The sequence below is a fragment of the Melospiza melodia genome, chromosome 12 (genome assembly GCF_035770615.1).
Source record: "Melospiza melodia melodia isolate bMelMel2 chromosome 12, bMelMel2.pri, whole genome shotgun sequence".
In the NCBI taxonomy this organism is placed as follows: Eukaryota; Metazoa; Chordata; class Aves; order Passeriformes; family Passerellidae; genus Melospiza; species Melospiza melodia.
The window spans coordinates 15,694,203-15,707,950 of NC_086205.1; the positions used below are offsets into that span (position 1 = coordinate 15,694,203).

The following is a 13,748-nucleotide window of genomic DNA, read 5'->3' on the forward strand; positions in this document are numbered from 1 at the left end:
CCTGACTAAATGTCTGAGAAAAACACCAGTACTTCCTTTTAGTACTGGAAGATTCAAAAGGCAAATATGACCATAGTGAACTTTGATAGTATAAACAACAAAGCTGAATATCTTGCTCCATTGTCTATATTAATGGTATCTTGTGATATTAATTTAAAAAAGAAAGAAAATTAACATTACATATTTATTAGCAGATTACTCAAATGATTTATCATCACAGAGGTTCCTGTAAGTACTGCTGAAAATGTTACCATTCATTTCACTGGACATAACAACACAAAATGACACAAAGTGCTTCTCTTGTTTACTTATACTTCTCACCAGGTTATATTATCTCTTCATTCTGCCACCAGATCTATCTTCTTTCTTTTGCCCTCAGGAGTCTTCTACACAATTTCAATATGCTTATCTGAGGGAGAAAAAGGAAAAAAAAATTATTCAATTCAAATTTTGAAAATATCATATGCTTACAATTTTTTCCTTTGAAATAAAAAAATATTGTTTTGGCAATTTTTTTTTTTTGTAAAGCTCTCAAAAAGACAACCTTCCAGGCTCAAGGACTAAAGACAAGACACCCTCACAGTGCAGAGATTCAGCTGAAAATTTTAATCAGGACTGGAAGTGGAGTTGGCAGATTGATTTAAATTAGGCAGGCCTGGCTCTATATTGGGAAGTCTATGCTTGCATATCCATTTTTTTTTACTCCAGTTCTTCTTTTGGATTCTCAGATAAAAGAGAATAAAGTGGGCATTCTCCACTTGATGCAATTTCACTATACAGTGATTCCCATCAATGTATAATTAAAAGTGGATTTCCTTTTCCCTGAGATGGGGGAGGGTCTGCATAAACCTGGTTGATGTGAAGTGAACAAAGAGAACTTTCATGAGTTCTCCTGCAAACAGTCTATCAGTTACAATTCCTAGTGTTCACACTGCTGCACTGTTCAAAAGGAGCTCTAAAAAAAAAGTCAAGCAGGGGGTCCAAGAAAAATTCAACCCGCATGCCAACTAAGGGAAAGAAAGAGAAGGCAGGAAAAAAAACCTAGCTTTTGTTGTAAAAAGAACTAATGAAGCTGCTCTTAGAACTGTCCACGGTGACACAACAAGCCTGTGCACCCACACACATTGTGAGAGTGCCAGTCACCCACGGTAATGAGAAAAGGAAACACTGTAGGCAAAGGAAATATATGAATACATTGCTTTTATGGTTTAACTGTAGGAAATCACAACGCTGGCCCACAATATCTTGTGCCAACTGCCAAAAGTGGTAAAGTAATACATAAGGTTGTCTACTTAAATTTTTCTTACAGACAAGATGGACTGGTGGGGGGTAAAATCCCATTATCATTATAAATTGCTAATTAAATAATTATCAATTAGATGGGCAGACAGAACTCATTCCAATGAATTCCTTCGAGGGCTTTCAGTAAAGAAAAACAGTAATTTTGATTATTTTTTTTATCCATACTTCCTGCCTAGGGGCTCTAAATAGAGATGATATATGGTGTATCCCATGTTAGACTTTCACACAGTATATCTTGTGTTAGAGCTCAGGGACAAACACTGAACTTTGGTGCATATATAGATCTTTTTTCAGTTTTTCAGATAAATGGCCTTAATTTCATGATATTAATTAGATACCCAGGGTTATTTCCTAAGGAATAAAAAGAATACTTTCCAGACTTTTACATGGCTTTGAGAAATCACTTTTTTCCCAAGTAACTGGTAATATTTTCTAATATGTCATTGCATTTTCTTTTCCCTTTTTTGCATAATCCAGAATTTACTTTGAAATAAAATATTAAAATATGTAACACAGATATGTATACAGATGATAGGCAGGATTGAACACAGTGCAAGGAGAATTTTTAATGAACTTTGTTCTGTCCATTAACACCAAAACCAATGCAAAATTAAACCCTTTGCTTTCAGGTTTTGCTGTCAGATCAGACCCCTGGGCAAAGTTGTAACAGTACTGAGCAACAGAAATGATCCTGTCCCATCCTGTACCCCTGACTCACATAAGTAATTTTTCTGAGGAGAAGGGTCCCTCTGGCCTCTTAAACAACTTACTCAGCTACAATCAGCCATTACTCACGTGTGCACAGAGTGGTTGCACCCACACTTTTCTTATCCTAGATCAGTTTTGCAAGACAATTATAAGCTACAATGATTTGCAAGTGCTGTTTAAGAAATCTTCAGCTGCCTGTGACAAGGAATATTTTCTAAGAACAGACTGAACTGAAGAGTCACATTAATGTTTGGGACAGAGTTTTCATTGCCAGCAAACACCAACAAAAAGTGAGGAACGGAAATGGTAACATGAAAGATGGACTTTTAATTCCAAAGCCAGGAACATTTAAATATGAATGGGGCTTGCTGCTGCCCTCTATCTTTTGTTAGGAAATATGAAGCTCTGGAAGTCCTTTTGTTGCCTTCTTTGTTAACTGTATGAGGCTGAAAGGAGTTGGCTTGTTTCATTTTCAAACCCCATCACAATGAGGGTCTCAAAAATGAATGCTTATAAATACATGAAAATGCTGAAAGGTTCATAAAGGATAGAAAACTTTGTTTTTCATAATCATCTGTCATTGGATGACTTACCAGGGACAATCATAATGAAAAACAAACATCAAAGAAAAACTTTTAATGTTTAGAAAGGGGAACAGAGTTGTAGAATAAAATTAAAATATCATGACATAAACATAGATATTTGAGAACAAGATCAAGAGATATAAAGTATATTCAGCAATGTGCAATCTCTTGCCCTCCTATTTTGCTATTTTCCCTGTTGGTTTCTGGGAGATCACAGAATCCCAAGGTAAGTTCCTCACAGTGATGTTCTCTAATGTGATTTACTTTGAGGAATACTTAATGGAGAAAGGTGCCTACTACATTTAGTTATTGAGTTTTTGTTCATGGTTCAGGATTGATCCACTTGAGTCTTTCAGCAGGGAGTAGTTTTCCAGTGTGGCACAGCATGACTCCAAATCAATAAGGTTAATAGATGTGGTGGCCACACAGTCAGAGGTGATGTGCCTGGCATTTTCCATGCCAATGAAGAAAATTTCTGATGACGAGATGTCATTTTTGTGCCGGCAGTAATGTCACCCTGATTACCTAGAGCACACAGCCAGTTAGTAAGTTAGCAAGACTGTAAATGGCCCATTAATCTGAATTATCTTTACAGGAACTGTTTCAAAAATTTTGCTTGCACCCAAATTACTGGCACCTCTGTGATTCTTGAAATGCCAACAGCCGACTTGCTATATAAAAACAATATTGCTGTGTAAAAGCAACTAAATGGGAATCACTAGCCTGGGACTTCACTCTGCATTTCTTAAACTCTCAACAGCACACTATAAAACATGCAATTCCAGCCTTAAAGAAAAGAAAAAAAAAAGTTGCATGTTGTTTTAAAAATAAACACATGAGCAAAGAGGAAAAAAATGCAATGCAATATATCACTGGAAAAAAGTAATAATGTAGATGACAGATCTACTTATGTAATGCGAATGTGATATGTTGGTGTTCCTGCAGTTCTAATTTTCTCTGACTTTTTAAAATATGCAAACTCTTAACAGTGCCTCCCAGATCATTAATGGGTACACATTCCCAGATGGCCTGCATTGTGAACAAAGTGTTGGACCGGACTGGAAAGAGAAATCTGTTTAATATTCCAATATCTAAATGTCAGGAAGGTGTAATTCAGAGTGCCACTGAAAGATGAGCTGAACAGAATACAATTTATGGTGACTTTAGTTAACAAATGGCATTAAGGGAAGAATTTCCATAATTAAATCATTAACTAATATGAAATATTGATTTCCTCTCTGATGTTACTGGATTATCACTTGTCAGACTTGCAGATAAGCGAAGAGCACTCAGTGCAGTCCCTACCAGGAACAACAATAATTTGCATTATGATAACATTGTCGAGCACTATCAAGCACAGAAAACAGAGCAAGGTGCCATGTGTGCCAAGCCATCCTTGCCCCAAAGAGCTTGCAGATAACATTTTGATGAAAAATAATAGGATGGTTGCAAGGGATGTCTGTGCAAACAGATTGGATGAAATGATGATTTGTACTGGGAGGCTGTTCCCACACTGGCTTCCTCACACTCTCTATTGCGTGGTGACTTACTCAGAGCTTCTCCTGCCCGTGTCTATCTCTACAAGGCTTCTAGACAGCTGCTTGTCTGAAGAGATAAATTCTGTTGCAGTCAATATCAAGAACTTCCATTTTCTAACTGTGAATTTTTGGGGTTTTTTTGGCTGCTCTTTATATACTCCTATTGCCCAAGGGAAGTTGAGTACATACCATAGAAGCAATACAGCACATTAAATAACGATTTTACTTATATTCCAGTATGCTCATTAAACATGTTAAATAGTGGAACATATTAGGTTAACTTGAAAATGCAGAAGGACTAGAAGAGGCAAGATTAAAAAAAAAATTACACTGAGAGGATCCTCCTTAATTGAGTTGTAATCAGTTAGTATTGATCATTAGTCCTTCTATCAGCATGATGAAGATAATGATGATAATGATGACGACGATGCAATGTGCAGCACTTGGATCACAAAGAGAGGATGGAAAATTGTTTAAATATTTGATAATAATTCTTCCTTGTAGGTGAGACAGACTGCAAAACATTGTATATTACTCTCAAATTCATGACAAGCTTGAAAAAAAGTTGAATAAGCAATTTTTTAATATACATTCCTTGACCTACTTTTAAAGAAATGTCCACTCTTTGCTAAAATGGAGAGACTATATTTTTGAGAAATGCTTTAAAAGAAAATTGTTATTTTCTACCTCAGTCTTTCAGCAGGAAAGCAGTTCTTTTGCCAGTCAAACATTCAAAAATCATGTCTCATTTGAATAAATTAACATATTTTGTGGCAAAAATTAATTCCAAGGAAGGAACAATAAATACGAAAGCAATTTAAATTGTGTATTTTACAGGGGAGGGGGGAAAAAAAAGAAAACCCAACATTGTCATGCGTATGACAGCTCAGCTAATTTGATGGGCTTTGATGTTAATTTAGGGTTTACTTTAATTTCAAAACATATTTTTTCACTTAATAAGGGAAACAAAAGAAACTTTCAACCAGTTTGTTATCTGGGAATGTTTTGGCTTCTCAAATGTGAGAACATGATTGTTTTTATTTCCAGGAGGAGATAATAACACTGAAGCAATAAAAAAGAGTCAAGGCAGCTTGCACAGCACAGGAAGTTCACAGCCAGAGACTTAATTTCCCACACAATGTACTGTGCAATGGGCCCATTAACATAGATGAATAGGCTCTTTAAAGGTTTTTTTTTTCCAGATATGCAGCTGCCGCTGAATGGTGCTATGTTAATAAGGTACTCACTTGCCTATTCTTCAGGTACTCTGGCATTCTCTACCTAGGTAATCTCCATATAGGAAAAGCTATTAGGGGTTGTATCTCCTACCACACCTTCAATTATTTTAACACCTGCACTGATAATCCTGGCAAGGTAAACTGGTAGGGGGCCGAGGGTCTAAGTCCATCCTCTTCTTCCCCCAGAAGTCACATCTCAGGGGGAGGGGCTGAAGGAGAGCAGGGAAGGAAAAAAAGTAAAGTCACTTTTATTACACATCAGTGGGAACATTCTGAAAAAGCTTTCATGCCTAGGAAATTGTTATTTCTTCAAACAACTGACAGCCTGCAGAGGAAACTCTAATGGAAATCCAGCTCATGCATTGTTATGCATGGCCCTCATGTAGATACATGGGGGTGGATTAAGTTAGCTTCCAAAGGGTCTATTGTGTGCAGCATTAATTTGCAGTGCTCTTGATATTTGAGTTTGAAGGTTTTACAACCTTTGTGTTTACTTAGATGCACTATATCCTACATTTGTTTATTTCCTTCCACAATCTTTTATTACCCAGTAAATGTTACATTTATCTTTATTAACTTTCAATATGTTGCTGTAACTTACAGAGAAGGAAATAATTACGACCTCCTTCAGATGTAGTAGTTTTAGAGAAGAGTTTTGGCTTTTTTTTTTTCTTCCTGGTCAGTTCTGACTTTTCCATCTGTTAAAACAGTGGCCTTCTTTATTGAGACAGTGGAGTAATAGCATAAAAATGGTGTATTTTATTATTATTATATGAATACTAGCCTATAACAAAATATATTTCCCTTGTCATATATGACAAATAATTAAATAAATCAACCAATAATCTGCTAAGAGAATCTGACACTGCTGTGATTGCCTCTTACTACACAGAGATATAAGAAATAAAAATGCACATACCACTCTCCATCATCACAACCTCTCCACTGTTTTCTCAGAACCCATCACAAATCTGTTGTTATAACCTACAGGTCTTCTTCTCCCAATATTAAGATGCAAAACACAAACAAGACTTTTCCCCTGCTACCTTAGCTTGTTTCCCTATTTTCCTGTAAAGATTCATATACAATCCAGACAGGCACTTTTGTAAGTTCATCTTTTCAGTGAGGTTTATATTCAGAAGTTCCTAAGTGTTAGTTTTTCAACACTGAACTAAGAACTCAAAGTAACTTGTACATTCAAAGGAAGCTATGATCCTAATCTGAACTAAAGGGCTCAATTGAATAAAAATAGCTTATGCTCGAGTAACTCAAGTTATGTGTGGCTCCTTCCCCTCCCCCTTTATATGGAAGTCAGTCAGTGAGGCATTTTTGTATTTTAATAACACAAAAGGGTTTCTCCTGGAAAGAAATAAAGGCCTGACTTACAGTAATTAGGCTCTGAGTAGTATCAGGTGCACAGTTTACTAAGGAAAACCCCCTGACACTGAAGGAAGACTTAAAACTGCAGAAAGTTTTGAATTCAGAAAAGAAATCTCCTTCTTTAGGGCTCAGTCATTCACTCATTATGGCACAACAGCAAAAACAGCTGCCTCTGGACCTGCCTACTTGTTAGAACAGGGGAGACTGTTTGTAATCTCTCCCAGACTGACCAAGAACTGCAAACCCAAGGACAGAAGACAGCAAACTCAGCTGTTGGAGAAGTGGAGATCTTAATCCAAATTTTTGGGCTTAGGATATTTTCTAATATCCTGGAAAATTATAACAGCAGGGATAGAACGAACTGCATTTCACAGACCTGTTTGAAGTGCTGTGGTACCACTGGCATTGTATAAAACAATAGCACAGCTTCTTCTAGAACGTTATAAAAAAGTGTGTGAAAGTGTGCACAGTACTTTGACTTGGTCCCACCAAGCCCTTGACAAGGCAGGGAAGGAAATCTGCTCCAGTGCTCACAGTACTCAGATGTTCATTGCCCTCAGTGCGTCATGGAGAGGTGCAGAAAGGCCAGAGCAATCCTCTCTCATTACTGAAACCTTCCAAGTAGGCATGGAACTGTCTGTATCTCCATTTCCCCATCTCCTTGGAGCCAATCAGGAGTAAGCAAAATGAAATGCTTTTACCAATTTGTGCACCTTTTAAACACAAGAAGCAGTCTATCTCATAATCTCCTTCTGATTACAATACTGAATATTGAATAAATACCTGGAGTTATCGGTGGTAGTGAGGAGATGAAAATCTTCAGTTTCCCATTCAGGAAAGGAGCAGGCACCATGAGTCTTCAGGGCAGGATACCCTTCCAGAACCTCTGAACGTGAACAGTTGACCTGAGGAAACCAGGAAGAGTGATTAAAGGCACTGTACTGTGTGGTGGAAGAAGATGGAGATGAAGACAAATTAAGCTACACAATTTGAACATCTAAGACAGTGAAAGATACTCACCAAAACTGAGGAGTGGTCAATCAGAAGCTTGGTACTAGCCCAGGAAAATTATAGGTGCTCTCTAGATAGTGAAAACAATTGGAAAGGAGTTTGTCAAGTGGAAGAAAAAGTTTAAGGAGAAGCATTGTAAGGAAAAAGTAAACATAAAGAGAAGGAAACAGATAAAATCAGATCTCAAAGCAGTGGAAACAATTTGAGAATATTAAATACCTGTGGAAACTAAAACACAGATTGTGGGAATAGGGTGCATGGGTGGCAATGAAAAGTGAATGGAGGGCAATAAAAGGATGCCTGCCTCATCTGGATAATGATATTGCATTGTCAAAAAAAAAAAAAAAAGGAAAAGAAAAAGCCCTAATTTATTTAGGCCTATATGAACTATAAAACCCATGTAATTTTCTCTCTGATTACTCCCTTCTGTGTTCATATACCCATTGCTCAGGGTCCTGAGCACTTTGTTAACCAGGAGACATCACCACTGAAGGCCATCAGACATGGACCTGCTGAGCATCTGCTGGGTGCATTTGCTGCACCTACACCATCCTAGAGGCTGGGACTCCTTGAGATTCCACCAAAAAAACCCCAAGGAAAATGACAGCAATAACAGCCAAGCAAGGGGAATGCTAGAAAGGACTGTCTGCAAGGATGCTGAGGCTGTCTCAGTTCTGCTCTGGAGTCTGCATATCACAACACACCCACGGAAAGGACCAGACTCTTTTTCCCTTTCTTTTCCCTGTGTGCCTGGTGTGTACACCTCCAGGCTTAACTTTGGTCCTGCCTTCCCCAATCTTTAGAACAGCATGCTCTGAAGCACAACTTGTTATTAGTCAGATGGGAAAGAGAAGGGACCAGATTCCCTAATTATTTTTAATGGCCTTTCCTGGTACACTGCAGAGCCCAGCACTCCTCAAAGAGGGGTGGGCTGTTATGTGGCTCATGTTGTATAGCATGGCACTGATAAACCACCCCTATTTTAGATTATTTATTGCTTGGTTAATGGAAAGTTGTCAAGCTGTCTTTGTAGATAATGTTGAAGCTAATTGATTATCAGACTTTATGTTTTAAAATTGTTTTAACAAAAAGTGTTTTCTGGGGTTTTACAGGGCAAAAAATGCATCTCAGACTTGAAGTACTGGCAGTTTTTGGGATGTATTCTGATAGGAAAACTCAATAAATCACTGCTAATTTTGCACCCCAAAAATTTGGTGTCTGTAAGTGCAAAATGGGCCTCAGTTTCTTTCCAGTCGGGACTGCCTGCACAGACACACCAGAACCAGTTACCTTCAAATGAAAGCTCATTTCCCTATCACTTTGCTTCATATAATGGAATATTGACCCCAATTAGCCTCGGTTTCTAATTGTACCTGACACAGCAAAGGCCCCTGGTGAGGGACATCCCAGAACCATGCACTTTAAAATGAAATATGGGCAAAAATCATACAAAATCCTTGCATAGGAAGAGGCAACTAGATAACTCATTTTCATCCCTTCCAAAGAATACTTAAATAATTTCATTTGTTGGGGACTAATGAAAATTACAAGACCACGGGTGGGTGTTTCTTTTACTTTGTTCCTCTGTAAATACAGACTGAGTCATTAACAGGAGAAGGAAGAGAGTGATCCCCACAGTCTGCCTCTTTAACACTGGAGTCTGCATCTCTCTCTCTCTGCTGCTCCTGGAGGCAGCTCTTACCAGCCACCTCCAGGATGATGTGGCTCACAGACAACCAGCCCCGTTGCTGAGCATTGCGATTTTTTTCAGCAACCAGGCAGCTTGTTTAAACCACCACAGAGCAGGGGCAGAGCCTGCAAGGAGCTGAGGTAATCATTTTTACATTAACTATCTGGCAAAGATGTGGGCTGCAGATAGGGAGAAGGGATACAGAGGGAGGGAGGAGATGTGGAAAATGACAGTGAAAAATGAAGAAACAGTCTTTTAAAAGAAGTCCAGTGTTCCTTGGAAAGGTATGACACTGCAGGAAGACTAAAGGCAGAGAAGGGAAGGCAGAAAGGCTGCACATCTGCATTCTGCACATTTATTTAGTTCTAATGTACCATTTTGCCTTTATCTTTCTTGTTGCTGTTTTTCAGGCCAGCTGCAAAAGTTTTGCAAAAGACTCTCACTTCCAAAGCAAACCAAAAAGTCAGGGTACAGTGGTGGTGCGTCTTATCTATGGATTTTTTTTTCCATTTTGTTTTTCTGAGATCAGCTGCTGAGGAAATAAAACCCCATGCAATTTCCAGCAATGAAAAGTGGATCAGTTCTTTTGCTTAGAAAAAAACCCAACCTCATTTTCATATTTCCATATTTAATTTTTGCACTTGCATGTACGTTTCTGTTATCTTCCAGCCACATGTTGCTATTTGTCTCTGTAGTGAAAGATTTTTTTCCTTTTTTTTTTTTAGACTGTGGGCTATGTGAAGCCTGACTTGAATGTAAAAGATCCACAGGGAAAAAATCTTCCAGTCCTTACTGAATTAAAGCTGGCATGCCACAGGTTTTGCGGGAGCACTCCACACTGAGCACCGCCTTGGGTGGCACAAGGAGCACCATGCACCTACAGACCAATATCTCGTGGCCATTGCAAAGCCCCACACCAGATCTACAGGCATGGGTAATGGGAGGTGGAAAAAAATTAGCAGCCACTCACTTTCCCAAAAATCAGCCAGCTTTGGCCAACTAAACACTGTTTAACACTCAGCTGGTAACTCTGCACCTTCCACAACTACCTAAACTCGGGCAGAAGGAGAGCTCTGAGGTTTATCAGACCATCCCAGGCAATTTCACTGCATTTAGGGCGTTGTTGATGTTAGTCACCCCTAAGCCATCTGCCTTTCAGTGAGATTCAGGCTTGTAGATATTTGGGTGCTTTTGGAAAGGTTACATGCAGTCAAAAGCAGGCAGCCAAGGCTCCTGCACTCAGCCAGAGCTGGTGAGGCAGCTCAGCCTTATGTCTTAACCCAGCAGCAGCAGTGCTTGGACAGACATCATTTCTGTTGTGCTTCTTGGCAGACAAGATTTCAGACAGAATCTGGTTATGATTTAGTTTTGGTCTACATGTTCAATGCTCAGTCAAAATTCTTGTGCAGCCAACACAACACAGAAAGTGCCTTCAATAGGAGAGAGTAAATGCAATGTTTTCAGTTTGAACAGTATTTCAGTTGTTTTGTCAGTGGACCACAGCCAGTCATGAACTGCTCCAATTTGGTCCCAGAGTGCAGACAGCTCTGGTTTGTCCACATAAAGTGTATTCAATGAACTCACATTGCAAGTTGACAGAAGGGACACACCTCCAGCTCCCGTGTGTCCCTGTTGCTTCTGGTGCCATCATGGGACTGCCAAACCCACCAGTGTTCCTGCTCTCTGACAGGCAAGCTCTGCATCTGCAGCAGGAAAAAATGTCTAACACAAGGGTTTTCCCAGCCCTGATGACAAAGTTGGAACTCAAAAAACACACCAGTGCATATTGAGTTGGTATTGACCTCCCGCCCCTCTCATCCTTAGCTTTCTGTATCTCCATATTTACAAGTCTCCCCTCCATGGCACCCAGGTGCCAACTGCAGTTCCCAGTGTTTGGAAGTGACTATTGATAAGGTATGAAGACTGTGATATCTTGTATGGGTTTTGAAATTAAAGAAGCCACAAGTAAAATCAGCATGTAAGTAAGACACTGGAAAGCATTTGAAAGTGAAGGACAATGTAATGGGCTTTCATGCAGTTTCTTCCAAATGTACCAGCAGCTAATATTGAATTATCACTACAAGTATTAAACATTATAAAGACACTAGATTACTATTTCTAATTTAAGGGGGGAAAAAACCCCATTTTTTCCCTGGGTGGAGAGTGTTTGTGTGTCATTTGGCAGTTTAAAGGTTTAGCTAGCCTATTCCTATCAAAATCTTGACATTCAGCCAAAGACGTCCTGGTATTACACACTTTTCTCCCAAATCTCTTCATGTTCCATCGCAAATGTAGCATTTTCCTTCTGGAGCAGTTCACATAAAAGGTCTTGGTTGACAGACGCTTTCCCCTTGGAAAAGATAATCTGCCTTCAAAGTTATAAGTTAAACAACTGAGTGGTCTAATTGATTGAACATTTACAAATTATAATTGAATTTGTGCCAAACTATGTGAAAAAGATTTATGTTCCGCTTCCCATACTGTTTATCCCTCATTTTTGTGTGTGTGTGTGCATGTGTGAACTGAATCTTTGGGAACTCCTTTCACTTGATGCATCACTGAGGTGGTTGAACACATTGCATTATGGCAGTCTGTCACATCAGTGTTTCAAACTGAAATACTGGACTTGACACATCCCTGGAAAAGGAAGTCAGACCATCCAAAATCCAGAGTTATGTTTCTTTTGAAACTTGAGATTCTGAAGACAGAATTTTCACTTACTTAGCTCCAACTGCAAGGGAGAAAAAAAAAAGGAAGAGAAAAATAAGGTTTAAGTAATTATAATGCAGCTTTTTTAAGATTTAAAAAGAATTTTCATGAAAATAATAGTGTGTTGATTGTCCTGCTTGTGAAACAGCCAGCTCTCTGTAAATACCCATATTTATTTTGCTGAATCTCTGTGATTATTGAAGAACAATAAAGGGGACAGAATCTGAGTCTCCAGCAAACAAAATGCAACACATTGCCATATTTCTATGCAATAATTTCTTGAATATGAGGAGTCCAAAAGCACAAGAACTCCTATCTGAGCCCTTGATGATGGTGAAAATGTGCCAATGAACATTCTCAAAAATGTTTCTTTCAACAGGATGTGATCTAAGAAGAAGAGCTGTAGTAATTTTGGGGCTGTATATTGTATTTCCAAAGGAAGAATTGCAAGTCCATTGAAATGCAAAACTTAACTTCTGGAGTTGTACAGAATATGCTCCAAAACAATGGCATCATCAACAAAGGTAGGATTTTTTAAAATCTTGTTTCCCTATGTATAAACCCCAAAATAATTTAAAAATCTTTTACCACATTGTTCAGCTTAACCCATTCCCACCCTGTAACCTGCCACATTGCCCAGACAAATTCACTGATCCCACACATGACTGGATGTGATCACCTTCTACTCTTACTAGAAAATATCAAAATTTCTTTTTGGTGATTTCATCAGAAAAAAAAAATTTAAAAATCCTCAAGATTATGAGGAGCCATGTTTTAATATTGTAGTGCAAAAGCGTAGAAAGAGGACCAGGAAATTCTTGTGTTCTAACTTCAATCAGGATACAACAATGTGCACGAGTAATTAGTACGGAAATAAGAGTGAAAATGAATTATCAGATTTGAAGGAAAATTACTGCCTTCTGGACAAGATTGCAGTTTTAAGATTATATCTAAGTCTCAGTTATTTAGTCTTTTTCTGTTACAATGGAGGATATACAATATATTAAGTCTAACAATAAAAAGACAAGGTATATAACCCTTAATATCAGAGACTGCTTGAAAATGTGCCACATTATCACAAACATGCATTCCATGTATTGTTTCTATTATTTTAAATTTCCAGAGCTTTTTTTTGAAATGGAATTCATGACTTTTAAGCACTTTGGGGTTAACAATAACATTTGTTGAAATTTCCAAAATATTCTATTGTTTAGCATTCAGTGCACTATAAAGAATGTATGTTACTTGAGTACCCCATGGCATCTAGGATCCAAATTACATGATATTCTCTCCTTCCTTCCATCTCAGAATCATCTGTAAATGACTCTCCCCTTCCATCAACAGTTTCCTTGTGATAAAGTCCTGCCTCCTCCAACGCCCACCTCAGAGCTCCTGAGTTTATAATACGGGTTTGAGGCCTCACGGGATTCTCTAACATTTACACAGCTGTGGCAAACACTTCAAAATTAACCACCTGACCTTCCCCAAAATGCTCAAAGAGCTCAAATTCCTTATTGCACACAAAAGAATCAAACACATTTGGAGGGCCTAGGGCCATCATTTTTTTTAGCTATCAGGCATAAAAACA

At 38.4% G+C, this 13,748-nt stretch overlaps 1 long non-coding RNA gene across 1 annotated transcript; it reads right to left on the minus strand.

Moving 5' to 3' along the window:
* Positions 1 to 228: 228 nt before the first annotated feature.
* On the minus strand, positions 229 to 11,121 carry LOC134423439 (uncharacterized). The gene is made up of 4 exons (XR_010029118.1): positions 11,036 to 11,121; positions 7,771 to 7,831; positions 7,534 to 7,655; positions 229 to 409 (listed from the first exon to the last, which is right to left on the minus strand). It is a non-coding gene; the product is annotated as an uncharacterized LOC134423439 (long non-coding RNA).
* Positions 11,122 to 13,748: the final 2,627 nt, after the last annotated feature.